Source organism: Haliotis rufescens, unplaced genomic scaffold (assembly GCF_023055435.1).
Source record: "Haliotis rufescens isolate VD_foot unplaced genomic scaffold, xgHalRufe1.0.p SCAF_21, whole genome shotgun sequence".
Lineage (NCBI taxonomy): Eukaryota > Metazoa > Mollusca > Gastropoda > Lepetellida > Haliotidae > Haliotis > Haliotis rufescens.
Window position 1 is genome coordinate 5,162,564 of NW_025963902.1, and position 26,246 is coordinate 5,188,809.

The 26,246-nt window shown below is 39.7% G+C and overlaps 28 non-coding genes and 1 pseudogene across 28 annotated transcripts; all 29 read left to right on the plus strand.

The window, feature by feature from the left end:
• Positions 1-40: 40 nt before the first annotated feature.
• LOC124133475 lies at positions 41-205 on the plus strand. The gene has a single exon (XR_006860919.2). It is a non-coding gene; the product is annotated as a U1 spliceosomal RNA (small nuclear RNA).
• Positions 206-952: 747 nt separating this feature from the next.
• LOC124133496 lies at positions 953-1,117 on the plus strand. Its single transcript, XR_006860938.1, has one exon. It is a non-coding gene; the product is annotated as a U1 spliceosomal RNA (small nuclear RNA).
• A 749-nt stretch (positions 1,118-1,866) lies between these two features.
• LOC124133504 lies at positions 1,867-2,031 on the plus strand. The gene has a single exon (XR_006860946.2). It is a non-coding gene; the product is annotated as a U1 spliceosomal RNA (small nuclear RNA).
• A 749-nt stretch (positions 2,032-2,780) lies between these two features.
• LOC125383002 lies at positions 2,781-2,945 on the plus strand. The gene has a single exon (XR_007222656.1). It is a non-coding gene; the product is annotated as a U1 spliceosomal RNA (small nuclear RNA).
• Positions 2,946-3,692: 747 nt separating this feature from the next.
• LOC125382973 lies at positions 3,693-3,857 on the plus strand. Its single transcript, XR_007222628.1, has one exon. It is a non-coding gene; the product is annotated as a U1 spliceosomal RNA (small nuclear RNA).
• Positions 3,858-4,606: 749 nt separating this feature from the next.
• Positions 4,607-4,771, plus strand: LOC125382974. Its single transcript, XR_007222629.1, has one exon. It is a non-coding gene; the product is annotated as a U1 spliceosomal RNA (small nuclear RNA).
• A 747-nt stretch (positions 4,772-5,518) lies between these two features.
• LOC125383003 lies at positions 5,519-5,683 on the plus strand. Its single transcript, XR_007222657.1, has one exon. It is a non-coding gene; the product is annotated as a U1 spliceosomal RNA (small nuclear RNA).
• Positions 5,684-6,430: 747 nt separating this feature from the next.
• LOC125382978 lies at positions 6,431-6,595 on the plus strand. Its single transcript, XR_007222633.1, has one exon. It is a non-coding gene; the product is annotated as a U1 spliceosomal RNA (small nuclear RNA).
• Positions 6,596-7,344: 749 nt separating this feature from the next.
• Positions 7,345-7,509, plus strand: LOC125382987. The gene has a single exon (XR_007222642.1). It is a non-coding gene; the product is annotated as a U1 spliceosomal RNA (small nuclear RNA).
• Positions 7,510-8,256: 747 nt separating this feature from the next.
• Positions 8,257-8,421, plus strand: LOC125383004. Its single transcript, XR_007222658.1, has one exon. It is a non-coding gene; the product is annotated as a U1 spliceosomal RNA (small nuclear RNA).
• A 747-nt stretch (positions 8,422-9,168) lies between these two features.
• On the plus strand, positions 9,169-9,333 carry LOC125383005. The gene has a single exon (XR_007222659.1). It is a non-coding gene; the product is annotated as a U1 spliceosomal RNA (small nuclear RNA).
• Positions 9,334-10,080: 747 nt separating this feature from the next.
• On the plus strand, positions 10,081-10,232 carry LOC125382994 (annotated as a pseudogene).
• Positions 10,233-10,977: 745 nt separating this feature from the next.
• Positions 10,978-11,141, plus strand: LOC125382970. Its single transcript, XR_007222625.1, has one exon. It is a non-coding gene; the product is annotated as a U1 spliceosomal RNA (small nuclear RNA).
• Positions 11,142-11,888: 747 nt separating this feature from the next.
• On the plus strand, positions 11,889-12,053 carry LOC125382975. Its single transcript, XR_007222630.1, has one exon. It is a non-coding gene; the product is annotated as a U1 spliceosomal RNA (small nuclear RNA).
• A 749-nt stretch (positions 12,054-12,802) lies between these two features.
• Positions 12,803-12,967, plus strand: LOC125383006. Its single transcript, XR_007222660.1, has one exon. It is a non-coding gene; the product is annotated as a U1 spliceosomal RNA (small nuclear RNA).
• Positions 12,968-13,714: 747 nt separating this feature from the next.
• On the plus strand, positions 13,715-13,879 carry LOC125382986. The gene has a single exon (XR_007222641.1). It is a non-coding gene; the product is annotated as a U1 spliceosomal RNA (small nuclear RNA).
• A 745-nt stretch (positions 13,880-14,624) lies between these two features.
• LOC125383007 lies at positions 14,625-14,789 on the plus strand. Its single transcript, XR_007222661.1, has one exon. It is a non-coding gene; the product is annotated as a U1 spliceosomal RNA (small nuclear RNA).
• A 747-nt stretch (positions 14,790-15,536) lies between these two features.
• LOC125382976 lies at positions 15,537-15,701 on the plus strand. The gene has a single exon (XR_007222631.1). It is a non-coding gene; the product is annotated as a U1 spliceosomal RNA (small nuclear RNA).
• A 747-nt stretch (positions 15,702-16,448) lies between these two features.
• LOC125382992 lies at positions 16,449-16,613 on the plus strand. Its single transcript, XR_007222647.1, has one exon. It is a non-coding gene; the product is annotated as a U1 spliceosomal RNA (small nuclear RNA).
• Positions 16,614-17,358: 745 nt separating this feature from the next.
• On the plus strand, positions 17,359-17,523 carry LOC125382989. Its single transcript, XR_007222644.1, has one exon. It is a non-coding gene; the product is annotated as a U1 spliceosomal RNA (small nuclear RNA).
• A 747-nt stretch (positions 17,524-18,270) lies between these two features.
• LOC125382981 lies at positions 18,271-18,435 on the plus strand. The gene has a single exon (XR_007222636.1). It is a non-coding gene; the product is annotated as a U1 spliceosomal RNA (small nuclear RNA).
• Positions 18,436-19,182: 747 nt separating this feature from the next.
• Positions 19,183-19,347, plus strand: LOC125383008. The gene has a single exon (XR_007222662.1). It is a non-coding gene; the product is annotated as a U1 spliceosomal RNA (small nuclear RNA).
• A 747-nt stretch (positions 19,348-20,094) lies between these two features.
• On the plus strand, positions 20,095-20,259 carry LOC125382967. Its single transcript, XR_007222622.1, has one exon. It is a non-coding gene; the product is annotated as a U1 spliceosomal RNA (small nuclear RNA).
• A 744-nt stretch (positions 20,260-21,003) lies between these two features.
• On the plus strand, positions 21,004-21,168 carry LOC124133506. Its single transcript, XR_006860948.1, has one exon. It is a non-coding gene; the product is annotated as a U1 spliceosomal RNA (small nuclear RNA).
• Positions 21,169-21,915: 747 nt separating this feature from the next.
• Positions 21,916-22,080, plus strand: LOC125382993. The gene has a single exon (XR_007222648.1). It is a non-coding gene; the product is annotated as a U1 spliceosomal RNA (small nuclear RNA).
• Positions 22,081-22,834: 754 nt separating this feature from the next.
• Positions 22,835-22,999, plus strand: LOC125383009. The gene has a single exon (XR_007222663.1). It is a non-coding gene; the product is annotated as a U1 spliceosomal RNA (small nuclear RNA).
• A 745-nt stretch (positions 23,000-23,744) lies between these two features.
• On the plus strand, positions 23,745-23,909 carry LOC125383010. Its single transcript, XR_007222664.1, has one exon. It is a non-coding gene; the product is annotated as a U1 spliceosomal RNA (small nuclear RNA).
• A 747-nt stretch (positions 23,910-24,656) lies between these two features.
• LOC125382990 lies at positions 24,657-24,821 on the plus strand. Its single transcript, XR_007222645.1, has one exon. It is a non-coding gene; the product is annotated as a U1 spliceosomal RNA (small nuclear RNA).
• Positions 24,822-25,568: 747 nt separating this feature from the next.
• LOC125382991 lies at positions 25,569-25,733 on the plus strand. Its single transcript, XR_007222646.1, has one exon. It is a non-coding gene; the product is annotated as a U1 spliceosomal RNA (small nuclear RNA).
• The last annotated feature ends 513 nt before the right edge of the window (positions 25,734-26,246 follow it).

A 26,246-nucleotide genomic window follows, 5' to 3' on the forward strand; every position in this document is an offset into this window, starting at 1 on the left:
ACCTACCAGAAGAAGTAGTGTGTTGAAAATGTAAGCTAGCATACTTACCTGGTACGGGAGGTTGCCGTTCTCAGCATCGGTTCTCCCAGGGTGAGGCCTTTCCATTGCACCTTGGTTTGGCTGACCTCTGCGATCTCCCCAAATGGGGGAGACTCGAGTACGTAATTTATATGTGTGGGGGAGTGTGCGTCCGCGCCACCCCCCGAAAATCAAACTAAATAATAGATATCTGTTGAATTTAATCTGGAGATGTTGGTATATGTATGTACTGTGTGTGCGTCCAAACCAACCCCTGTAAACCAAACGAAAGGGTTGGTCTGTGTTGAAACTATTCCGGAAAAGTTGTTATCTCAACTAGGGTTCTTATTACGGCCAGTGAAGTTGCACTGGTCAAGCTGTTAATGCTAACCTGAGTGTGTGTATCAATGTTTCATCATTTGGTTGTTTCTATATTTATGTTAAGAGACTTTTAAAATAGCCCAAATTGGTTGTATGTGGAGTGGTATTTGTTATTTCAGCTGCTATTATGTACTCTTAAAAGTACCTACTTTGAAAAGTTAGACATTTGTGAAAATCTGATGGGTATGACCTCACATTGGTCTTATTACTATCATGTGAGAATTCGAAAACCGCGCCATATACGTTTTCCGTACGTATCATGTTAAATAATGTACTTCTACAGAGACGTATGGTGTACGTCTACATGATATAAATTTTGCCTCTGTCAGATAGGTTCAGCTTAAAAAGTATCTATCTGTATGATAATTCGAAGGAAATAAAGTAAATAATATGGACCAAAATAAGAAGGGTTACTGTTACAGAAATCCTTGTTGGTGGTACTGGATAGTTAATACCTGTAGTTTCTAAACAATCTGTGATAAGTCGCTGAAGTCACCTCAGTTGAGTGAGACCCCCTACCAGAAGAAGTAGTGTATTGAAAATGTAAGCTAGCATACTTACCTGGTACGGGAGGTTGCCGTTCTCAGCATCGGTTCTCCCAGGGTGAGGCCTTTCCATTGCACCTTGGTTTGGCTGACCTCTGCGATCTCCCCAAATGGGGGAGACTCGAGTACGTAATTTATATGTGTGGGGGAGTGTGCGTCCGCGCCACCCCCTGAAAATCAAATCAAATAATAGATATCTCTTGAATTTAATCTGGAGATGTTGGTATGTATGTATGTACTGTGTGTGCGTCCAAACCAACCCCTGGAAACCAAACGAAAGGGTTGGTCTGTGTTGAAACTATTCCGGAAAAGTTGTTATCTCAACTAGTGTTCTTATTACGGCCAGTGAAGTTGCACTGGTCAAGCTGTTAATACTAACCTGAGTGTGTGTATCAATGTTTCATCATTTGGTTGTTTCTATATTTATGTTAAGAGACTTTCAAAATAGCCCAAATTGGTTGTATGTGGAGTGGTATTTGTTATTTCAACTGCTATCATGTACTCTTAAAAGTACCTACTTTGAAAAGTTAGACATTTGTGAAAATCTGATGGATATGACCTCACATTGGTCTTATTACTATCATGTGAGAATTCGAAAACCGCGCTATATACGTTTTCCGTACGTATCATGTTAAATAATGTACTTCTACAGAGACGTATGGTGTACGTCTACATGATATAAATTTTGCCTCTGTCAGATAGCTTCAGCTTAAAAAGTATCTATCTGTATGATAATTCGAAGGAAATAACATAAATAATATGGACCAAAATAAGAAGGGTTACTGTTACAGAAATCCTTGTTGGTGGTACTGGATAGTTAATACCTGTAGTTTCTAAACAATCTGTGATAAGTCGCTGAAGTCACCTCAGTTGAGTGAGACCCCCTACCAGAAGAAGTAGTGTATTGAAAATGTAAGCTAGCATACTTACCTGGTACGGGAGGTTGCCGTTCTCAGCATCGGTTCTCCCAGGGTGAGGCCTTTCCATTGCACCTTGGTTTGGCTGACCTCTGCGATCTCCCCAAATGGGGGAGACTCGAGTACGTAATTTATATGTGTGGGGGAGTGTGCGTCCGCGCCACCCCCTGAAAATCAAATCAAATAATAGATATCTCTTGAATTTAATCTGGAGATGTTGGTATGTATGTATGTACTGTGTGTGCGTCCAAACCAACCCCTGGAAACCAAACGAAAGGGTTGGTCTGTGTTGAAACTATATTGGAAAAGTTGTTATCTCAACTAGTGTTCTTATTACGGCCAGTGAAGTTGCACTGGTCAAGCTGTAAATTCTAACCTGAGTGTGTGTATCAATGTTTCATCAATTGGTTGTTTCTATATTTATGTTAAGACACTTTCAAAATAGCCCAAATTGGTTGGATGTGGAGTGGTATTTGTTATTTCAACTGCTATTATGTACTCTTGAAAGTACCTACTTTGAAAAGTTAGACATTTGTGAAAATCTGATGGGTATGACCTCACATTGGTCTTATTACTATCATGTGAGAATTCGAAAACCGCGCTATATACGTTTTCCGTACGTATCATGTTATATAATGTACTTCTACAGAGACGTATGGTGTACGTCTACAGGATATAAATTTTGCCTCTCTTAGAAAGGTTCAGCTTAAAAAGTATCTATCTGTATGATAATTCGAAGGAAATAACGTAAATAATATGGACCAAAATAAGAAGGGTTACTGTTACAGAAAGCCTTGTTGGTGGTACTGGATAGTTAATACCTGTAGTTTCTAAACAATCTGTGATAAGTCGCTGAAGTCACCTCAGTTGAGTGAGACCCCCTACCAGAAGAAGTAGTGTGTTGAAAATGTAAGCTAGCATACTTACCTGGTACGGGAGGTTGCCGTTCTCAGCATCGGTTCTCCCAGGGTGAGGCCTTTCCATTGCACCTTGGTTTGGCTGACCTCTGCGATCTCCCCAAATGGGGGAGACTCGAGTACGTAATTTATATGTGTGGGGGAGTGTGCGTCCGCGCCACCCCCCGAAAATCAAACCAAATAATAGATATCTGTTGAATTTAATCTGGAGATGTTGGTATATGTATATACTGTGTGTGCGTCCAAACCAACCACTGGAAACCAAACGAAAGGGTTGGTCTGTGTTGAAACTATTCCGGAAAAGTTGTTATCTCAACTAGTGTTCTTATTACGGCCAGTGAAGTTGCACTGGTCAAGCTGTTAATACTAACCTGAGTGTGTGTATCAATGTTTCATCATTTGGTTGTTTCTATATTTATGTTAAGAGACTTTCAAAATAGCCCAAATTGGTTGTATGTGGAGTGGTATTTGTTATTTCAACTGCTATCATGTACTCTTAAAAGTACCTACTTTGAAAAGTTAGACATTTGTGAAAATCTGATGGATATGACCTCACATTGGTCTTATTACTATCATGTGAGAATTCGAAAACCGCGCTATATACGTTTTCCGTACGTATCATGTTAAATAATGTACTTCTACAGAGACGTATGGTGTACGTCTACATGATATAAATTTTGCCTCTGTCAGATAGCTTCAGCTTAAAAAGTATCTATCTGTATGATAATTCGAAGGAAATAACATAAATAATATGGACCAAAATAAGAAGGGTTACTGTTACAGAAAGCCTTGTTGGTGGTACTGGATAGTTAATACCTGTAGTTTCTAAACAATCTGTGATAAGTCGCTGAAGTCACCTCAGTTGAGTGAGACCCCCTACCAGAAGAAGTAGTGTATTGAAAATGTAAGCTAGCATACTTACCTGGTACGGGAGGTTGCCGTTCTCAGCATCGGTTCTCCCAGGGTGAGGCCTTTCCATTGCACCTTGGTTTGGCTGACCTCTGCGATCTCCCCAAATGGGGGAGACTCGAGTACGTAATTTATATGTGTGGGGGAGTGTGCGTCCGCGCCACCCCCTGAAAATCAAATCAAATAATAGATATCTCTTGAATTTAATCTGGAGATGTTGGTATGTATGTATGTACTGTGTGTGCGTCCAAACCAACCCCTGGAAACCAAACGAAAGGGTTGGTCTGTGTTGAAACTATTCCGGAAAAGTTGTTATCTCAACTAGTGTTCTTATTACGGCCAGTGAAGTTGCACTGGTCAAGCTGTTAATACTAACCTGAGTGTGTGTATCAATGTTTCATCATTTGGTTGTTTCTATATTTATGTTAAGAGACTTTCAAAATAGCCCAAATTGGTTGTATGTGGAGTGGTATTTGTTATTTCAACTGCTATCATGTACTCTTAAAAGTACCTACTTTGAAAAGTTAGACATTTGTGAAAATCTGATGGATATGACCTCACATTGGTCTTATTACTATCATGTGAGAATTCGAAAACCGCGCTATATACGTTTTCCGTACGTATCATGTTAAATAATGTACTTCTACAGAGACGTATGGTGTACGTCTACATGATATAAATTTTGCCTCTGTCAGATAGCTTCAGCTTAAAAAGTATCTATCTGTATGATAATTCGAAGGAAATAACATAAATAATATGGACCAAAATAAGAAGGGTTACTGTTACAGAAATCCTTGTTGGTGGTACTGGATAGTTAATACCTGTAGTTTCTAAACAATCTGTGATAAGTCGCTGAAGTCACCTCAGTTGAGTGAGACCCCCTACCAGAAGAAGTAGTGTATTGAAAATGTAAGCTAGCATACTTACCTGGTACGGGAGGTTGCCGTTCTCAGCATCGGTTCTCCCAGGGTGAGGCCTTTCCATTGCACCTTGGTTTGGCTGACCTCTGCGATCTCCCCAAATGGGGGAGACTCGAGTACGTAATTTATATGTGTGGGGGAGTGTGCGTCCGCGCCACCCCCTGAAAATCAAATCAAATAATAGATATCTCTTGAATTTAATCTGGAGATGTTGGTATGTATGTATGTACTGTGTGTGCGTCCAAACCAACCCCTGGAAACCAAACGAAAGGGTTGGTCTGTGTTGAAACTATATTGGAAAAGTTGTTATCTCAACTAGTGTTCTTATTACGGCCAGTGAAGTTGCACTGGTCAAGCTGTAAATTCTAACCTGAGTGTGTGTATCAATGTTTCATCAATTGGTTGTTTCTATATTTATGTTAAGACACTTTCAAAATAGCCCAAATTGGTTGGATGTGGAGTGGTATTTGTTATTTCAACTGCTATTATGTACTCTTGAAAGTACCTACTTTGAAAAGTTAGACATTTGTGAAAATCTGATGGATATGACCTCACATTGGTCTTATTACTATCATGTGAGAATTCGAAAACCGCGCTATATACGTTTTCCGTACGTATCATGTTAAATAATGTACTTCTACAGAGACGTATGGTGTACGTCTACATGATATAAATTTTGCCTCTGTCAGATAGCTTCAGCTTAAAAAGTATCTATCTGTATGATAATTCGAAGGAAATAACATAAATAATATGGACCAAAATAAGAAGGGTTACTGTTACAGAAAGCCTTGTTGGTGGTACTGGATAGTTAATACCTGTAGTTTCTAAACAATCTGTGATAAGTCGCTGAGGTCACCTCAGTTGAGTTAGACCACCTACCAGAAGAAGTATAGTTGAAAATGTAAGCTAGCATACTTACCTGGTACGGGAGGTTGCCGTTCTCAGCATCGGTTCTCCCAGGGTGAGGCCTTTCCATTGCACCTTGGTTTGGCTGACCTCTGCGATCTCCCCAAATGGGGGAGACTCGAGTACGTAATTTATATGTGTGGGGGAGTGTGCGTCCGCGCCACCCCCCGAAAATCAAACCAAATAATAGATATCTGTTGAATTTAATCTGGAGATGTTGGTATATGTATGTACTGTGTGTGCGTCCAAACCAACCCCTGGAAACCAAACGAAAGGGTTGGTCTGTGTTGAAACTATTCCGGAAAAGTTGTTATCTCAACTAGTGTTCTTATTACGGCCAGTGAAGTTGCACTGGTCAAGCTGTAAATTCTAACCTGAGTGTGTGTATCAATGTTTCATCAATTGGTTGTTTCTATATTTATGTTAAGACACTTTCAAAATAGCCCAAATTGGTTGGATGTGGAGTGGTATTTGTTATTTCAACTGCTATTATGTACTCTTGAAAGTACCTACTTTGAAAAGTTAGACATTTGTGAAAATCTGATGGGTATGACCTCACATTGGTCTTATTACTATCATGTGAGAATTCGAAAACCGCGCTATATACGTTTTCCGTACGTATCATGTTAAATAATGTACTTCTACAGAGACGTATGGTGTACGTCTACAGGATATAAATTTTGCCTCTGTCAGATAGGTTCAGCTTAAAAAGTATCTATCTGTATGATAATTCGAAGGAAATAACGTAAATAATATGGACCAAAATAAGAAGGGTTACTGTTACAGAAAGCCTTGTTGGTGGTACTGGATAGTTAATACCTGTAGTTTCTAAACAATCTGTGATAAGTTGTTGAGGTCACCTCAGTTGAGTGAGACCCCCTACCAGAAGAAGTAGTGTGTTGAAAATGTAAGCTAGCATACTTACCTGGTACGGGAGGTTGCCGTTCTCAGCATCGGTTCTCCCAGGGTGAGGCCTTTCCATTGCACCTTGGTTTGGCTGACCTCTGCGATCTCCCCAAATGGGGGAGACTCGAGTACGTAATTTATATGTGTGGGGGAGTGTGCGACCGCGCCACCCCCCGAAAATCAAACCAAATAATAGATATCTGTTGAATTTAATTTGGAGATGTTGGTATGTATGTATGTACTGTGTGTGCGTCCAAACCAACCCCTGTAAACCAAACGAAAGGGTTGGTCTGTGTTGAAACTATTCCGGAAAAGTTGTTATCTCAACTAGTGTTCTTATTACGGCCAGTGAAGTTGCACTGGTCAAGCTGTTAATACTAACCTGAGTGTGTGTATCAATGTTTCATCATTTGGTTGTTTCTATATTTATGTTAAGAGACTTTCAAAATAGCCCAAATTGGTTGTATGTGGAGTGGTATTTGTTATTTCAACTGCTATCATGTACTCTTAAAAGTACCTACTTTGAAAAGTTAGACATTTGTGAAAATCTGATGGGTATGACCTCACATTGGTCTTATTACTATCATGTGAGAATTCGAAAACCGCGCTATATACGTTTTCCGTACGTATCATGTTAAATAATGTACTTCTACAGAGACGTATGGTGTACGTCTACATGATATAAATTTTGCCTCTGTCAGATAGCTTCAGCTTAAAAAGTATCTATCTGTATGATAATTCGAAGGAAATAACGTAAATAATATGGACCAAAATAAGAAGGGTTACTGTTACAGAAATCCTTGTTGGTGGTACTGGATAGTTAATACCTGTAGTTTCTAAACAATCTGTGATAAGTTGTTGAGGTCACCTCAGTTGAGTGAGACCCCCTACCAGAAGAAGTAGTGTGTTGAAAATGTAAGCTAGCATACTTACCTGGTACGGGAGGTTGCCGTTCTCAGCATCGGTTCTCCCAGGGTGAGGCCTTTCCATTGCACCTTGGTTTGGCTGACCTCTGCGATATCCCCAAATGGGGGAGACTCGAGTACGTAATTTATATGTGTGGGGGAGTGTGCGACCGCGCCACCCCCCGAAAATCAAACCAAATAATAGATATCTGTTGAATTTAATTTGGAGATGTTGGTATGTATGTATGTACTGTGTGTGCGTCCAAACCAACCCCTGTAAACCAAACGAAAGGGTTGGTCTGTGTTGAAACTATTCCGGAAAAGTTGTTATCTCAACTAGTGTTCTTATTACGGCCAGTGAAGTTGCACTGGTCAAGCTGTTAATACTAACCTGAGTGTGTGTATCAATGTTTCATCATTTGGTTGTTTCTATATTTATGTTAAGAGACTTTCAAAATAGCCCAAATTGGTTGTATGTGGAGTGGTATTTGTTATTTCAACTGCTATCATGTACTCTTAAAAGTACCTACTTTGAAAAGTTAGACATTTGTGAAAATCTGATGGATATGACCTCACATTGGTCTTATTACTATCATGTGAGAATTCGAAAACCGCGCTATATACGTTTTCCGTACGTATCATGTTAAATAATGTACTTCTACAGAGACGTATGGTGTACGTCTACATGATATAAATTTTGCCTCTGTCAGATAGCTTCAGCTTAAAAAGTATCTATCTGTATGATAATTCGAAGGAAATAACATAAATAATATGGACCAAAATAAGAAGGGTTACTGTTACAGAAAGCCTTGTTGGTGGTACTGGATAGTTAATACCTGTAGTTTCTAAACAATCTGTGATAAGTCGCTGAGGTCACCTCAGTTGAGTTAGACCACCTACCAGAAGAAGTATAGTTGAAAATGTAAGCTAGCATACTTACCTGGTACGGGAGGTTGCCGTTCTCAGCATCGGTTCTCCCAGGGTGAGGCCTTTCCATTGCACCTTGGTTTGGCTGACCTCTGCGATCTCCCCAAATGGGGGAGACTCGAGTACGTAATTTATATGTGTGGGGGAGTGTGCGTCCGCGCCACCCCCCGAAAATCAAACCAAATAATAGATATCTGTTGAATTTAATCTGGAGATGTTGGTATATGTATGTACTGTGTGTGCGTCCAAACCAACCCCTGTAAACCAAACGAAAGGGTTGGTCTGTGTTGAAACTATTCCGGAAAAGTTGTTATCTCAACTAGTGTTCTTATTACGGCCAGTGAAGTTGCACTGGTCAAGCTGTAAATTCTAACCTGAGTGTGTGTATCAATGTTTCATCAATTGGTTGTTTCTATATTTATGTTAAGACACTTTCAAAATAGCCCAAATTGGTTGGATGTGGAGTGGTATTTGTTATTTCAACTGCTATTATGTACTCTTGAAAGTACCTACTTTGAAAAGTTAGACATTTGTGAAAATCTGATGGGTATGACCTCACATTGGTCTTATTACTATCATGTGAGAATTCGAAAACCGCGCTATATACGTTTTCCGTACGTATCATGTTATATAATGTACTTCTACAGAGACGTATGGTGTACGTCTACAGGATATAAATTTTGCCTCTCTCAGAAAGGTTCAGCTTAAAAAGTATCTATCTGTATGATAATTCGAAGGAAATAAAGTAAATAATATGGACCAAAATAAGAAGGGTTACTGTTACAGAAAGCCTTGTTGGTGGTACTGGATAGTTAATACCTGTAGTTTCTAAACAATCTGTGATAAGTCGCTGAAGTCACCTCAGTTGAGTGAGACCCCCTACCAGAAGAAGTAGTGTGTTGAAAATGTAAGCTAGCATACTTACCTGGTACGGGAGGTTGCCGTTCTCAGCATCGGTTCTCCCAGGGTGAGGCCTTTCCATTGCACCTTGGTTTGGCTGACCTCTGCGATCTCCCCAAATGGGGGAGACTCGAGTACGTAATTTATATGTGTGGGGGAGTGTGCGTCCGCGCCACCCCCCGAAAATCAAACCAAATAATAGATATCTGTTGAATTTAATCTGGAGATGTTGGTATATGTATGTACTGTGTGTGCGTCCAAACCAACCCCTGGAAACCAAACGAAAGGGTTGGTCTGTGTTGAAACTATTCCGGAAAAGATGTTATCTCAATTAGTGTTCGTTATACGGCCAGTGAAGTTGCACTGGTAAAGCTGTTAATGCTAACCTGAGTGTGTGTTTCAATGTTTCATCAATTGGTTGTTTCTATATTTATGTTAAGACACTTTCAAAATAGCCCAAATTGGTTGGATGTGGAGTGGTATTTGATATTTCAACTGCTATTATGTACTCTTAAAAGTACCTACTTGAAAAAGTTAGACATTTGTGAAAATCTGATGGGTATGACCTCACATTGGTCTTATTACTATCATGTGAGAATTCGAAAACCGCGCCATATACGTTTTCCGTACGTATCATGTTAAATAATGTACTTCTACAGAGACGTATGGTGTACGTCTACATGATATAAATTTTGCCTCTGTCAGATAGGTTCAGCTTAAAAAGTATCTATCTGTATGATAATTCGAAGGAAATAAAGTAAATAATATGGACCAAAATAAGAAGGGTTACTGTTACAGAAAGCCTTGTTGGTGGTACTGGATAGTTAATACCTGTAGTTTCTAAACAATCTGTGATAAGTCGCTGAAGTCACCTCAGTTGAGTGAGACCCCCTACCAGAAGAAGTAGTGTGTTGAAAATGTAAGCTAGCATACTTACCTGCCGTTCTCAGCATCGGTTCTCCCAGGGTGAGGCCTTTCCATTGCACCTTGGTTTGGCTGACCTCTGCGATCTCCCCAAATGGGGGAGACTCGAGTACGTAATTTATATGTGTGGGGGAGTGTGCGTCTGCGCCACCCCCCGAAAATCAAACCAAATAATAGATATCTGTTGAATTTAATCTGGAGATGTTGCTATGTATGTACTGTGTGTGCGTCCAAACCAACCCCTGGAAACCAAACGAAAGGGTTGGTCTGTGTTGAAACTATTCTGGAAAAGTTGTTATCTCAACTAGTGTTCTTATTACGGCCAGTGAAGTTGCACTGGTCAAGCTGTAAATTCTAACCTGAGTGTGTGTATCAATGTTTCATCAATTGGTTGTTTCTATATTTATGTTAAGAGACTTTCAAAATAGCCCAAATTGGTTGGATGTGGAGTGGTATTTGTTATTTCAACTGCTATTATGTACTCTTAAAAGTACCTACTTTGAAAAGTTAGACATTTGTGAAAATCTGATGGGTATGACCTCACATTGGTCTTATTACTATCATGTGAGAATTCGAAAACCGCGCTATATACGTTTTCCGTACGTATCATGTTATATAATGTACTTCTACAGAGACGTATGGTGTACGTCTACATGATATAAATTTTGCCTCTCTCAGATAGGTTCAGCTTAAAAAGTATCTATCTGTATGATAATTCGAAGGAAATAAAGTAAATAATATGGACCAAAATAAGAAGGGTTACTGTTACAGAAAGCCTTGTTGGTGGTACTGGATAGTTAATACCTGTAGTTTCTAAACAATCTGTGATAAGTCGCTGAAGTCACCTCAGTTGAGTGAGACCCCCTACCAGAAGAAGTAGCGTATTGAAAATGTAAGCTAGCATACTTACCTGGTACGGGAGGTTGCCGTTCTCAGCATCGGTTCTCCCAGGGTGAGGCCTTTCCATTGCACCTTGGTTTGGCTGACCTCTGCGATCTCCCCAAATGGGGAGACTCGAGTACGTAATTTATATGTGTGGGGGAGTGTGCGTCCGCGCCACCCCCCGAAAATCAAACCAAATAATAGATATCTGTTGAATTTAATCTGGAGATGTTGGTATATGTATGTACTGTGTGTGCGTCCAAACCAACCCCTGTAAACCAAACGAAAGGGTTGGTCTGTGTTGAAACTATTCCGGAAAAGTTGTTATCTCAACTAGTGTTCTTATTACGGCCAGTGAAGTTGCACTGGTCAAGCTGTTAATGCTAACCTGAGTGTGTGTATCAATGTTTCATCATTTGGTTGTTTCTATATTTATGTTAAGAGACTTTTAAAATAGCCCAAATTGGTTGTATGTGGAGTGGTATTTGTTATTTCAGCTGCTATTATGTACTCTTAAAAGTACCTACTTTGAAAAGTTAGACATTTGTGAAAATCTGATGGGTATGACCTCACATTGGTCTTATTACTATCATGTGAGAATTCGAAAACCGCGCCATATACGTTTTCCGTACGTATCATGTTAAATAATGTACTTCTACAGAGACGTATGGTGTACGTCTACATGATATAAATTTTGCCTCTGTCAGATAGGTTCAGCTTAAAAAGTATCTATCTGTATGATAATTCGAAGGAAATAACGTAAATAATATGGACCAAAATAAGAAGGGTTACTGTTACAGAAATCCTTGTTGGTGGTACTGGATAGTTAATACCTGTAGTTTCTAAACAATCTGTGATAAGTCGCTGAAGTCACCTCAGTTGAGTGAGACCCCCTACCAGAAGAAGTAGTGTATTGAAAATGTAAGCTAGCATACTTACCTGGTACGGGAGGTTGCCGTTCTCAGCATCGGTTCTCCCAGGGTGAGGCCTTTCCATTGCACCTTGGTTTGGCTGACCTCTGCGATCTCCCCAAATGGGGGAGACTCGAGTACGTAATTTATATGTGTGGGGGAGTGTGCGTCCGCGCCACCCCCTGAAAATCAAATCAAATAATAGATATCTCTTGAATTTAATCTGGAGATGTTGGTATGTATGTATGTACTGTGTGTGCGTCCAAACCAACCCCTGGAAACCAAACGAAAGGGTTGGTCTCTGTTGAAACTATATTGGAAAAGTTGTTATCTCAACTAGTGTTCTTATTACGGCCAGTGAAGTTGCACTGGTCAAGCTGTAAATTCTAACCTGAGTGTGTGTATCAATGTTTCATCAATTGGTTGTTTCTATATTTATGTTAAGACACTTTCAAAATAGCCCAAATTGGTTGGATGTGGAGTGGTATTTGTTATTTCAACTGCTATTATGTACTCTTGAAAGTACCTACTTTGAAAAGTTAGACATTTGTGAAAATCTGATGGGTATGACCTCACATTGGTCTTATTACTATCATGTGAGAATTCGAAAACCGCGCTATATACGTTTTCCGTACGTATCATGTTATATAATGTACTTCTACAGAGACGTATGGTGTACGTCTACAGGATATAAATTTTGCCTCTCTCAGAAAGGTTCAGCTTAAAAAGTATCTATCTGTATGATAATTCGAAGGAAATAAAGTAAATAATATGGACCAAAATAAGAAGGGTTACTGTTACAGAAAGCCTTGTTGGTGGTACTGGATAGTTAATACCTGTAGTTTCTAAACAATCTGTGATAAGTCGCTGAAGTCACCTCAGTTGAGTGAGACCCCCTACCAGAAGAAGTAGTGTGTTGAAAATGTAAGCTAGCATACTTACCTGGTACGGGAGGTTGCCGTTCTCAGCATCGGTTCTCCCAGGGTGAGGCCTTTCCATTGCACCTTGGTTTGGCTGACCTCTGCGATCTCCCCAAATGGGGGAGACTCGAGTACGTAATTTATATGTGTGGGGGAGTGTGCGTCCGCGCCACCCCCCGAAAATCAAACCAAATAATAGATATCTGTTGAATTTAATCTGGAGATGTTGGTATATGTATGTACTGTGTGTGCGTCCAAACCAACCCCTGGAAACCAAACGAAAGGGTTGGTCTGTGTTGAAACTATTCCGGAAAAGATGTTATCTCAATTAGTGTTCGTTATACGGCCAGTGAAGTTGCACTGGTAAAGCTGTTAATGCTAACCTGAGTGTGTGTTTCAATGTTTCATCAATTGGTTGTTTCTATATTTATGTTAAGACACTTTCAAAATAGCCCAAATTGGTTGGATGTGGAGTGGTATTTGATATTTCAACTGCTATTATGTACTCTTAAAAGTACCTACTTGAAAAAGTTAGACATTTGTGAAAATCTGATGGGTATGACCTCACATTGGTCTTATTACTATCATGTGAGAATTCGAAAACCGCGCCATATACGTTTTCCGTACGTATCATGTTAAATAATGTACTTCTACAGAGACGTATGGTGTACGTCTACATGATATAAATTTTGCCTCTCTCAGATAGGTTCAGCTTAAAAAGTATCTATCTGTATGATAATTCGAAGGAAATAAAGTAAATAATATGGACCAAAATAAGAAGGGTTACTGTTACAGAAAGCCTTGTTGGTGGTACTGGATAGTTAATACCTGTAGTTTCTAAACAATCTGTGATAAGTCGCTGAAGTCACCTCAGTTGAGTGAGACCCCCTACCAGAAGAAGTAGTGTGTTGAAAATGTAAGCTAGCATACTTACCTGGTACGGGAGGTTGCCGTTCTCAGCATCGGTTCTCCCAGGGTGAGGCCTTTCCATTGCACCTTGGTTTGGCTGACCTCTTCGATCTCCCCAAATGGGGGAGACTCGAGTACGTAATTTATATGTGTGGGGGAGTGTGCGTCTGCGCCACCCCCCGAAAATCAAACCAAATAATAGATATCTGTTGAATTTAATCTGGAGATGTTGCTATGTATGTACTGTGTGTGCGTCCAAACCAACCCCTGGAAACCAAACGAAAGGGTTGGTCTGTGTTGAAACTATTCTGGAAAAGTTGTTATCTCAACTAGTGTTCTTATTACGGCCAGTGAAGTTGCACTGGTCAAGCTGTAAATTCTAACCTGAGTGTGTGTATCAATGTTTCATCAATTGGTTGTTTCTATATTTATGTTAAGAGACTTTCAAAATAGCCCAAATTGGTTGGATGTGGAGTGGTATTTGTTATTTCAACTGCTATTATGTACTCTTAAAAGTACCTACTTTGAAAAGTTAGACATTTGTGAAAATCTGATGGGTATGACCTCACATTGGTCTTATTACTATCATGTGAGAATTCGAAAACCGCGCTATATACGTTTTCCGTACGTATCATGTTATATAATGTACTTCTACAGAGACGTATGGTGTACGTCTACATGATATAAATTTTGCCTCTCTCAGATAGGTTCAGCTTAAAAAGTATCTATCTGTATGATAATTCGAAGGAAATAAAGTAAATAATATGGACCAAAATAAGAAGGGTTACTGTTACAGAAAGCCTTGTTGGTGGTACTGGATAGTTAATACCTGTAGTTTCTAAACAATCTGTGATAAGTCGCTGAAGTCACCTCAGTTGAGTGAGACCCCCTACCAGAAGAAGTAGTGTATTGAAAATGTAAGCTAGCATACTTACCTGGTACGGGAGGTTGCCGTTCTCAGCATCGGTTCTCCCAGGGTGAGGCCTTTCCATTGCACCTTGGTTTGGCTGACCTCTGCGATCTCCCCAAATGGGGGAGACTCGAGTACGTAATTTATATGTGTGGGGGAGTGTGCGTCCGCGCCACCCCCCGAAAATCAAACCAAATAATAGATATCTGTTGAATTTAATCTGGAGATGTTGGTATATGTATGTACTGTGTGTGCGTCCAAACCAACCCCTGTAAACCAAACGAAAGGGTTGGTCTGTGTTGAAACTATTCCGGAAAAGTTGTTATCTCAACTAGTGTTCTTATTACGGCCAGTGAAGTTGCACTGGTCAAGCTGTTAATGCTAACCTGAGTGTGTGTATCAATGTTTCATCATTTGGTTGTTTCTATATTTATGTTAAGAGACTTTTAAAATAGCCCAAATTGGTTGTATGTGGAGTGGTATTTGTTATTTCAGCTGCTATTATGTACTCTTAAAAGTACCTACTTTGAAAAGTTAGACATTTGTGAAAATCTGATGGGTATGACCTCACATTGGTCTTATTACTATCATGTGAGAATTCGAAAACCGCGCCATATACGTTTTCCGTACGTATCATGTTAAATAATGTACTTCTACAGAGACGTATGGTGTACGTCTACATGATATAAATTTTGCCTCTGTCAGATAGGTTCAGCTTAAAAAGTATCTATCTGTATGATAATTCGAAGGAAATAACGTAAATAATATGGACCAAAATAAGAAGGGTTACTGTTACAGAAATCCTTGTTGGTGGTACTGGATAGTTAATACCTGTAGTTTCTAAACAATCTGTGATAAGTCGCTGAAGTCACCTCAGTTGAGTGAGACCCCCTACCAGAAGAAGTAGTGTATTGAAAATGTAAGCCAGCATACTTACCTGGTACGGGAGGTTGCCGTTCTCAGCATCGGTTCTCCCAGGGTGAGGCCTTTCCATTGCACCTTGGTTTGGCTGACCTCTGCGATCTCCCCAAATGGGGGAGACTCGAGTACGTAATTTATATGTGTGGGGGAGTGTGCGTCCGCGCCACCCCCTGAAAATCAAATCAAATAATAGATATCTCTTGAATTTAATTTGGAGATGTTGGTATGTATGTATGTACTATGTGTGCGTCCAAACCAACCCCTGGAAACCAAACGAAAGGGTTGGTCTCTGTTGAAACTATATTGGAAAAGTTGTTATCTCAACTAGTGTTCTTATTGGCCAGTGAAGTTGCACTGGTCAAGCTGTAAATTCTAACCTGAGTGTGTGTATCAATGTTTCATCAATTGGTTGTTTCTATATTTATGTTAAGACACTTTCAAAATAGCCCAAATTGGTTGGATGTGGAGTGGTATTTGTTATTTCAACTGCTATTATGTACTCTTGAAAGTACCTACTTTGAAAAGTTAGACATTTGTGAAAATCTGATGGGTATGACCTCACATTGGTCTTATTACTATCATGTGAGAATTCGAAAACCGCGCCATATACGTTTTCCGTACGTATCATGTTAAATAATGTACTTCTACAGAGACGTATGGTGTACGTCTACATGATATAAATTTTGCCTCTCTCAGATAGGTTCAGCTTAAAAAGTATCTATCTGTATGATAATTCGAAGGAAATAAAGTAAATAATATGGACCAAAATAAGAAGGGTTACTGTTACAGAAAGCCTTGTTGGTGGTACTGGATAGTTAATACCTGTAGTTTCTAAACAATCTGTGATAAGTCGCTGAAGTCACCTCAGTTGAGTGAGACCCCCTACCAGAAGAAGTAGTGTGTTGAAAATGTAAGCTAGCATACTTACCTGGTACGGGAGGTTGCCGTTCTCAGCATCGGTTCTCCCAGGATGAGGCCTTTCCATTGCACCTTGGTTTGGCTGACCTCTTCGATCTCCCCAAATGGGGGAGACTCGAGTACGTAATTTATATGTGTGGGGGAGTGTGCGTCCGCGCCACCCCCCGAAAATCAAACCAAATAATAGATATCTGTTGAATTTAATCTGGAGATGTTGCTATGTATGTACTGTGTGTGCGTCCAAACCAACCCCTGGAAACCAAACGAAAGGGTTGGTCTGTGTTGAAACTATTCTGGAAAAGTTGTTATCTCAACTAGTGTTCTTATTACGGCCAGTGAAGTTGCACTGGTCAAGCTGTAAATTCTAACCTGAGTGTGTGTATCAATGTTTCATCAATTGGTTGTTTCTATATTTATGTTAAGAGACTTTCAAAATAGCCCAAATTGGTTGGATGTGGAGTGGTATTTGTTATTTCAACTGCTATTATGTACTCTTAAAAGTACCTACTTTGAAAAGTTAGACATTTGTGAAAATCTGATGGGTGTGACCTCACATTGGTCTTATTACTATCATGTGAGAATTCGAAAACCGCGCTATATACGTTTTCCGTACGTATCATGTTATATAATGTACTTCTACAGAGACGTATGGTGTACGTCTACATGATATAAATTTTGCCTCTCTCAGATAGGTTCAGCTTAAAAAGTATCTATCTGTATGATAATTCGAAGGAAATAAAGTAAATAATATGGACCAAAATAAGAAGGGTTACTGTTACAGAAAGCCTTGTTGGTGGTACTGGATAGTTAATACCTGTAGTTTCTAAACAATCTGTGATAAGTCGCTGAAGTCACCTCAGTTGAGTGAGACCCCCTACCAGAAGAAGTAGTGTATTGAAAATGTAAGCTAGCATACTTACCTGGTACGGGAGGTTGCCGTTCTCAGCATCGGTTCTCCCAGGGTGAGGCCTTTCCATTGCACCTTGGTTTGGCTGACCTCTGCGATCTCCCCAAATGGGGGAGACTCGAGTACGTAATTTATATGTGTGGGGGTGTGTGCATCCGCGCCACCCCCCGAAAATCAAACCAAATAATAGATATCTGTTGAATTTAATTTGGAGATGTTGGTATATGTATGTACTGTGTGTGCGTCCAAACCAACCCCTGGAAACCAAACGAAAGGGTTGGTCTGTGTTGAAACTATTCCGGAAAAGATGTTATCTCAATTAGTGTTCGTTATACGGCCAGTGAAGTTGCACTGGTCAAGCTGTTAATGCTAACCTGAGTGTGTGTATCAATGTTTCATCAATTGGTTGTTTCTATATTTATGTTAAGACACTTTCAAAATAGCCCAAATTGGTTGTATGTGGAGTGGTATTTGATATTTCAACTGCTATTATGTACTCTTAAAAGTACCTACTTTAAAAAGTTAGACATTTGTGAAAATTTGATGGGTATGACCTCACATTGGTCTTATTACTATCATGTGAGAATTCGAAAACCGCGCCATATACGTTTTCCGTACGTATCATGTTAAATAATGTACTTGTACAGAGACGTATGGTGTACGTCTACATGATATAAATTTTGCCTCTCTCAGATAGGTTCAGCTTAAAAAGTATCTATCTGTATGATAATTCGAAGGAAATAAAGTAAATAATATGGACCAAAATAAGAAGGGTTACTGTTACAGAAAGCCTTGTTGGTGGTACTGGATAGTTAATACCTGTAGTTTCTAAACATTCTGTGATAAGTCGCTGAAGTCACCTCAGTTGAGTGAGACCCCCTACCAGAAGAAGTAGTGTATTGAAAATGTAAGCTAGCATACTTACCTGGTACGGGAGGTTGCCGTTCTCAGCATCGGTTCTCCCAGGGTGAGGCCTTTCCATTGCACCTTGGTTTGGCTGACCTCTTCGATCTCCCCAAATGGGGGAGACTCGAGTACGTAATTTATATGTGTGGGGGAGTGTGCGTCCGCGCCACCCCCCGAAAATCAAACCAAATAATAGATATCTGTTGAATTTAATTTGGAGATGTTGGTATATGTATGTACTGTGTGTGCGTCCAAACCAACCCCTGGAAACCAAACGAAAGGGTTGGTCTGTGTTGAAACTATTCCGGAAAAGATGTTATCTCAATTAGTGTTCGTTATACGGCCAGTGAAGTTGCACTGGTCAAGCTGTTAATGCTAACCTGAGTGTGTGTATCAATGTTTCATCAATTGGTTGTTTCTATATTTATGTTAAGACACTTTCAAAATAGCCCAAATTGGTTGGATGTGGAGTGGTATTTGTTATTTCAACTGCTATTATGTACTCTTGAAAGTACCTACTTTGAAAAGTTAGACATTTGTGAAAATCTGATGGGTATGACCTCACATTGGTCTTATTACTATCATGTGAGAATTCGAAAACCGCGCTATATACATTTTCCGTACGTATCATGTTATATAATGTACTTCTACAGAGACGTATGGTGTACGTCTACATGATATAAATTTTGCCTCTCTCAGATAGGTTCAGCTTAAAAAGTATCTATCTGTATGATAATTCGAAGGAAATAAAGTAAATAATATGGACCAAAATAAGAAGGGTTACTGTTACAGAAAGCCTTGTTGGTGGTACTGGATAGTTAATACCTGTAGTTTCTAAACAATCTGTGATAAGTCGCTGAAGTCACCTCAGTTGAGTGAGACCCCCTACCAGAAGAAGTAGTGTATTGAAAATGTAAGCTAGCATACTTACCTGGTACGGGAGGTTGCCGTTCTCAGCATCGGTTCTCCCAGGGTGAGGCCTTTCCATTGCACCTTGGTTTGGCTGACCTCTGCGATCTCCCCAAATGGGGGAGACTCGAGTACGTAATTTATATGTGTGGGGGAGTGTGCGTCCGCGCCACCCCCCGAAAATCAAACCAAATAATAGATATCTGTTGAATTTAATTTGGAGATGTTGGTATATGTATGTACTGTGTGTGCGTCCAAACCAACCTCTGGAAACCAAACGAAAGGGTTGGTCTGTGTTGAAACTATATTGGAAAAGATGTTATCTCAATTAGTGTTCGTTATACGGCCAGTGAAGTTTCACTGGTCAAGCTGTTAATGCTAACCTGAGTGTGTGTATCAATGTTTCATCATTTGGTTGTTTCTATATTTATGTTAAGACACTTTCAAAATAGCCGAAATTGGTTATATGTGGAGTGGTATTTGATATTTCAACTGCTATTATGTACTCTTAAAAGTACCTACTTTAAAAAGTTAGACATTTGTGAAAATCTGATGGATATGACCTCACAGTGGTCTTATTACTATCATGTGAGAATTCGAAAACCGCGCTATACACGTTTTCCGTACGTATCATGTTAAATAATGTACTTCTACAGAGACGTATGGTGTACGTCTACATGATATAAATTTTGCCTCTCTCAGATAGGTTCAGCTTAAAAAGTATCTATCTGTATGATAATTCGAAGGAAATAACGTAAATAATATGGACCAAAATAAGAAGGGTTACTGTTACAGAAATCCTTGTTGGTGGTACTGGATAGTTAATACCTGTAGTTTCTAAACAATCTGTGATAAGTCGCTGAAGTCACCTCAGTTGAGTGAGATCCCCTACCAGAAGAAGTAGTGTGTTGAAAATGTAAGCTAGTATACTTACCTGGTACGGGAGGTTGCCGTTCTCAGCATCGGTTCTCCCAGGGTGAGGCCTTTCCATTGCACCTTGGTTTGGCTGACCTCTGCGATCTCCCCAAATGGGGGAGATTCGAGTACGTAATTTATATGTGTGGGGGAGTATGCGTCTGCGCATCCCCCGAAAATCAAACCAAATAATAGATATCTCTTGAATTTAATCTGGAGATGTTGGTATGTATGTACTGTGTGTGCGTCCAAACCAACCCCTGTAAACCAAACGAAAGGGTTGGTCTGTGTTGAAACTATTCTGGAAAAGTTGTTATCTCAACTAGTGTTCTTATTATGGCAAGTGAAGTTGCACTGGTCAAGCTGTTAATGCTAACCTGAGTGTGTGTATCAATGTTTCATCATTTGGTTGTTTCTATATTTATGTTAAGACACTTTCAAAATAGCCCAAATTGGTTGGATGTGGAGTGGTATTTGTTATTTCAACTGCTATTATGTACTCTTGAAAGTACCTACTTTGAAAAGTTAGACATTTGTGAAAATCTGATGGGTATGACCTCACATTGGTCTTATTACTATCATGTGAGAATTCGAAAACCGCGCTATATACGTTTTCCGTACGTATCATGTTATATAATGTACTTGTACAGAGACGTATGGTGTACGTCTACATGATATAAATTTTGCCTCTCTCAGATAGGTTCAGCTTAAAAAGTATCTATCTGTATGATAATTCGAAGGAAATAAAGTAAATAATATGGACCAAAATAAGAAGGGTTACTGTTACAGAAAGCCTTGTTGGTGGTACTGGATAGTTAATACCTGTAGTTTCTAAACAATCTGTGATAAGTCGCTGAAGTCACCTCAGTTGAGTGAGGCCCCCTACCAGAAGAAGTAGTGTATTGAAAATGTAAGCTAGCATACTTACCTGGTACGGGAGGTTGCCGTTCTCAGCATCGGTTCTCCCAGGGTGAGGCCTTTCCATTGCACCTTGGTTTGGCTGACCTCTTCGATCTCCCCAAATGGGGGAGACTCGAGTACGTTATTTATATGTGTGGGGGAGTGTGCGTCCGCGCCACCCCCCGAAAATCAAACCAAATAATAGATATCTGTTGAATTTAATCTGGAGATGTTGGTATATGTATGTACTGTGTGTGCGTCCAAACCAACCCCTGGAAACCAAACGAAAGGGTTGGTCTCTGTTGAAACTATTCCGGAAAAGATGTTATCTCAATTAGTGTTCGTTATACGGCCAGTGAAGTTGCACTGGTCAAGCTGTTAATGCTAACCTGAGTGTGTGTATCAATGTTTCATCAATTGGTTGTTTCTATATTTATGTTAAGACACTTTCAAAATAGCCGAAATTGGTTGTATGTGGAGTGTTATTTGATATTTCAACTGCTATTATGTACTCTTAAAAGTACCTACTTTAAAAAGTTAGACATTTGTGAAAATCTGATGGGTATGATCTCACATTGGTCTTATTACTATCATGTGAGAATTCAAAAACCGCGCTATATACGTTTTCCGTACGTATCATGTTATATAATGTACTTGTACAGAGACGTATGGTGTACGTCTACATGATATAAATTTTGCCTCTCTCAGATAGGTTCAGCTTAAAAAGTATCTATCTGTATGATAATTCGAAGGAAATAAAGTAAATAATATAGACCAAAATAAGAAGGGTTACTGTTACAGAAAGCCTTGTTGGTGGTACTGGATAGTTAATACCTGTAGTTTCTAAACAATTTGTGATAAGTCGCTGAAGTCACCTCAGTTGAGTGAGGCCCCCTACCAGAAGAAGTAGTGTGTTGAAAATGTAAGCTAGCATACTTACCTGTTACGGGAGGTTGTCGTTCTCAGCATCGGTTCTCCCAGGGTGAGGCCTTTCCATTGCACCTTGGTTTGGCTGACCTCTGCGATCTCCCCAAATGGGGGAGACTCGAGTACGTAATTTATATGTGTGGGGGAGTGTGCGTCCGCGCCACCCCCTGAAAATCAAATCAAATAATAGATATCTCTTGAATTTAATCTGGAGATGTTGGTATGTATGTATGTATGTACTGTGTGTGCGTCCAAACCAACCCCTGGAAACCAAACGAAAGGGTTGGTCTGTGTGTAAACTATATTGGAAAAGTTGTTATCTCAACTAGTGTTCTTATTACGGCCAGTGAAGTTGCACTGGTCAAGCTGTAAATTCTAACCTGAGTGTGTGTATCAATGTTTCATCAATTGGTTGTTTCTATATTTATGTTAAGACACTTTCAAAATAGCCCAAATTGGTTGGATGTGGAGTGGTATTTGTTATTTCAACTGCTATTATGTACTCTTGAAAGTACCTACTTTGAAAAGTTAGACATTTGTGAAAATCTGATGGGTATGACCTCACATTGGTCTTATTACTATCATGTGAGAATTCAAAAAACCGCGCTATATACGTTTTCCGTACGTATCATGTTAAATAATGTACTTCTACAGAGACGTATGGTGTACGTCTACATGATATAAATTTTGCCTCTCTCGGATAGGTTCAGCTTAAAAAGTATCTATCTGTATGATAATTCGAAGGAAATAAAGTAAATAATATGGACCAAAATAAGAAGGGTTACTGTTACAGAAAGCCTTGTTGGTGGTACTGGATAGTTAATACCTGTAGTTTCTAAACAATCTGTGATAAGTCGCTGAAGTCACCTCAGTTGAGTGAGACCCCCTACCAGAAGAAGTAGTGTGTTGAAAATGTAAGCTAGCATACTTACCTGGTACGGGAGGTTGCCGTTCTCAGCATCGGTTCTCCCAGGGTGAGGCCTTTCCATTGCACCTTGGTTTGGCTGACCTCTGCGATCTCCCCAAATGGGGGAGACTCGAGTACGTAATTTATATGTGTGGGGGAGTGTGCGTCCGCGCCACCCCCCGAAAATCAAACCAAATAATAGATATCTGTTGAATTTAAGCTGGAGATGTTGGTATGTATGTACTTTGTGTGCGTCCAAACCAACCCCTGGAAACCAAACGAAAGGGTTGGTCTGTGTTGAAACTATTCCGGAAAAGATGTTACCTCAATTAGTGTTCGTTATACGGCCAGTGAAGTTGCACTGGTCAAGCTGTAAATGCTAACCTGAGTGTGTGTATCAATGTTTCATCAATTGGTTGTTTCTATATTTATGTTAAGACACTTTCAAAATAGCCCAAATTGGTTGGATGTGGAGTGGTATTTGTTATTTCAACTGCTATTATGTACTCTTGAAAGTACCTACTTTGAAAAGTTAGACATTTGTGAAAATCTGATGGGTATGACCTCACATTGGTCTTATTACTATCATGTGAGAATTCGAAAACCGCGCTATATACGTTTTCCGTACGTATCATGTTATATAATGTACTTGTACAGAGACGTATGGTGTACGTCTACATGATATAAATTTTGCCTCTCTCAGATAGGTTCAGCTTAAAAAGTATCTATCTGTATGATAATTCGAAGGAAATAAAGTAAATAATGTGGACCAAAATAAGAAGGGTTACTGTTACAGAAAGCCTTGTTGGTGGTACTGGATAGTTAATACCTGTAGTTTCTAAACAATCTGTGATAAGTCGCTGAAGTCACCTCAGTTGAGTGAGACCCCCTACCAGAAGAAGTAGTGTGTTGAAAATGTAAGCTAGCATACTTACCTGGTACGGGAGGTTGCCGTTCTCAGCATCGGTTCTCCCAGGGTGAGGCCTTTCCATTGCACCTTGGTTTGGCTGACCTCTGCGATCTCCCCAAATGGGGGAGACTCGAGTACGTAATTTATATGTGTGGGGGAGTGTGCGTCCGCGCCACCCCCCGAAAATCAAACCAAATAATAGATATCTGTTGAATTTAATTTGGAGATGTTGGTATATGTATGTACTGTGTGTGCGTCCAAACCAACCCCTGGAAACCAAACGAAAGGGTTGGTCTGTGTTGAAACTATAGTGGAAAAGTTGTTATCTCAACTAGTGTTCTTATTACGGCCAGTGAAATTGCACTGGTCAAGCTGTAAATGCTAACCTGAGTGTGTGTATCAATGTTCCATCAATTGGTTGTTTCTATATTTATGTTAAGACACTTTCAAAATAGCCCAAATTGGTTGGATGTGGAGTGGTATTTGTTATTTCAACTGCTATTATGTACTCTTGAAAGTACCTACTTTGAAAAGTTAGACATTTGTGAAAATCTGATGGGTATGACCTCACATTGGTCTTATTACTATCATGTGAGAATTCAAAAACCGCGCTATATACGTTTTCCGTACGTATCATGTTAAATAATGTACTTCTACATAGACGTATGGTGTACGTCTACATGATATAAATTTTGCCTCTCTTAGATAGGTTCAGCTTAAAAAGTATCTATCTGTATGATAATTCGAAGGAAATAAAGTAAATAATGTGGACCAAAATAAGAAGGGTTACTGTTACAGAAAGCCTTGTTGGTGGTACTGGATAGTTAATACCTGTAGTTTCTAAACAATCTGTGATAAGTCGCTGAAGTCACCTCAGTTGAGTGAGGCCCCCTACCAGAAGAAGTAGTGTGTTGAAAATGTAAGCTAGCATACTTACCTGGTACGGGAGGTTGCCGTTCTCAGCATCGGTTCTCCCAGGTTGAGGCCTTTCCATTGCACCTTGGTTTGGCTGACCTCTGCGATCTCCCCAAATGGGGGAGACTCGAGTACGTAATTTATATGTGTGGGGGAGTGTGCGTCCGCGCCACCCCCCGAAAATCAAACCAAATAATAGATATCTGTTGAATTTAATCTGGAGATGTTGGTATATGTATGTACTGTGTGTGCGTCCAAACCAACCCCTGGAAACCAAACGAAAGGGTTTGTCTGTGTTGAAACTATTCCGGAAAAGTTGTTATCTCAACTAGTGTTCTTATTACGGCCAGTGAAGTTGCACTGGTCAAGCTGTTAATGCTAACCTGAGTGTGTGTATCAATGTTTCATCATTTGGTTGTTTCTATATTTATGTTAAGACACTTTCAAAATAACCCAAGTTGGTTGTATGTGGAGTTGTATTTGTTATTTCAACGTTATTATGTACTCTTAAAAGTACCTACTTTGAAAAGTTAGACATTTGTGAAAATCTGATGGGTATGACCTCACATTGGTCTTATTACTATCATGTGAGAATTCGAAAACCGCGCTACATACGTTTTCCGTACGTATCATGGTAATAAATTGTACTTCTACAGAGACGTATGGTGTACGTCTACATGATATAAATTTTGCCTCTGTCAGATAGGTTCAGCTTAAAAAGTATCTATCTGTATGATAATTCGAAGGAAATAACGTAAATAATATGGACCAAAATAAGAAGGGTTACTGTTACAGAAAGCCTTGTTGGTGGTACTGGATAGTTAATACCTGTAGTTTCTAAACAATCTGTGATAAGTCGCTGAAGTCACCTCAGTTGAGTGAGACCCCCTACCAGAAGAAGTAGTGTGTTGAAAATGTAAGCTAGCATACTTACCTGGTACGGGAGGTTGCCGTTCTCAGCATCGGTTCTCCCAGGTTGAGGCCTTTCCATTGCACCTTGGTTTGGCTGACCTCTGCGATCTCCCCAAATGGGGGAGACTCGAGTACGTAATTTATATGTGTGGGGGAGTGTGCGTCCGCGCCACCCCCCGAAAATCAAACCAAATAATAGATATCTGTTGAATTTAATCTGGAGATGTTGGTATATGTATGTACTGTGTGTGCGTCCAAACCAACCCCTGGAAACCAAACGAAAGGGTTGGTCTGTGTTGAAACTATTCCGGAAAAGTTGTTATCTCAACTAGTGTTCTTATTACGGCCAGTGAAGTTGCACTGGTCAAGCTGTTAATGCTAACCTGAGTGTGTGTATCAATGTTTCATCATTTGGTTGTTTCTATATTTATGTTAAGAGACTTTCAAAATAGCCCAAATTGGTTGTATGTGGAGTGGTATTTGTTATTTCAACTGCTATTATGTACTCTTAAAAGTACCTACTTTGAAAAGTTAGACATTTGTGAAAATCTGATGGGTATGACCTCACATTGGTCTTATTACTATCATGTGAGAATTCGAAAACCGCGCTCTATACGTTTTCCGTACGTATCATGTTAAATAATGTACTTCTACAGAGACGTATGGTGTACGTCTACATGATATAAATTTTG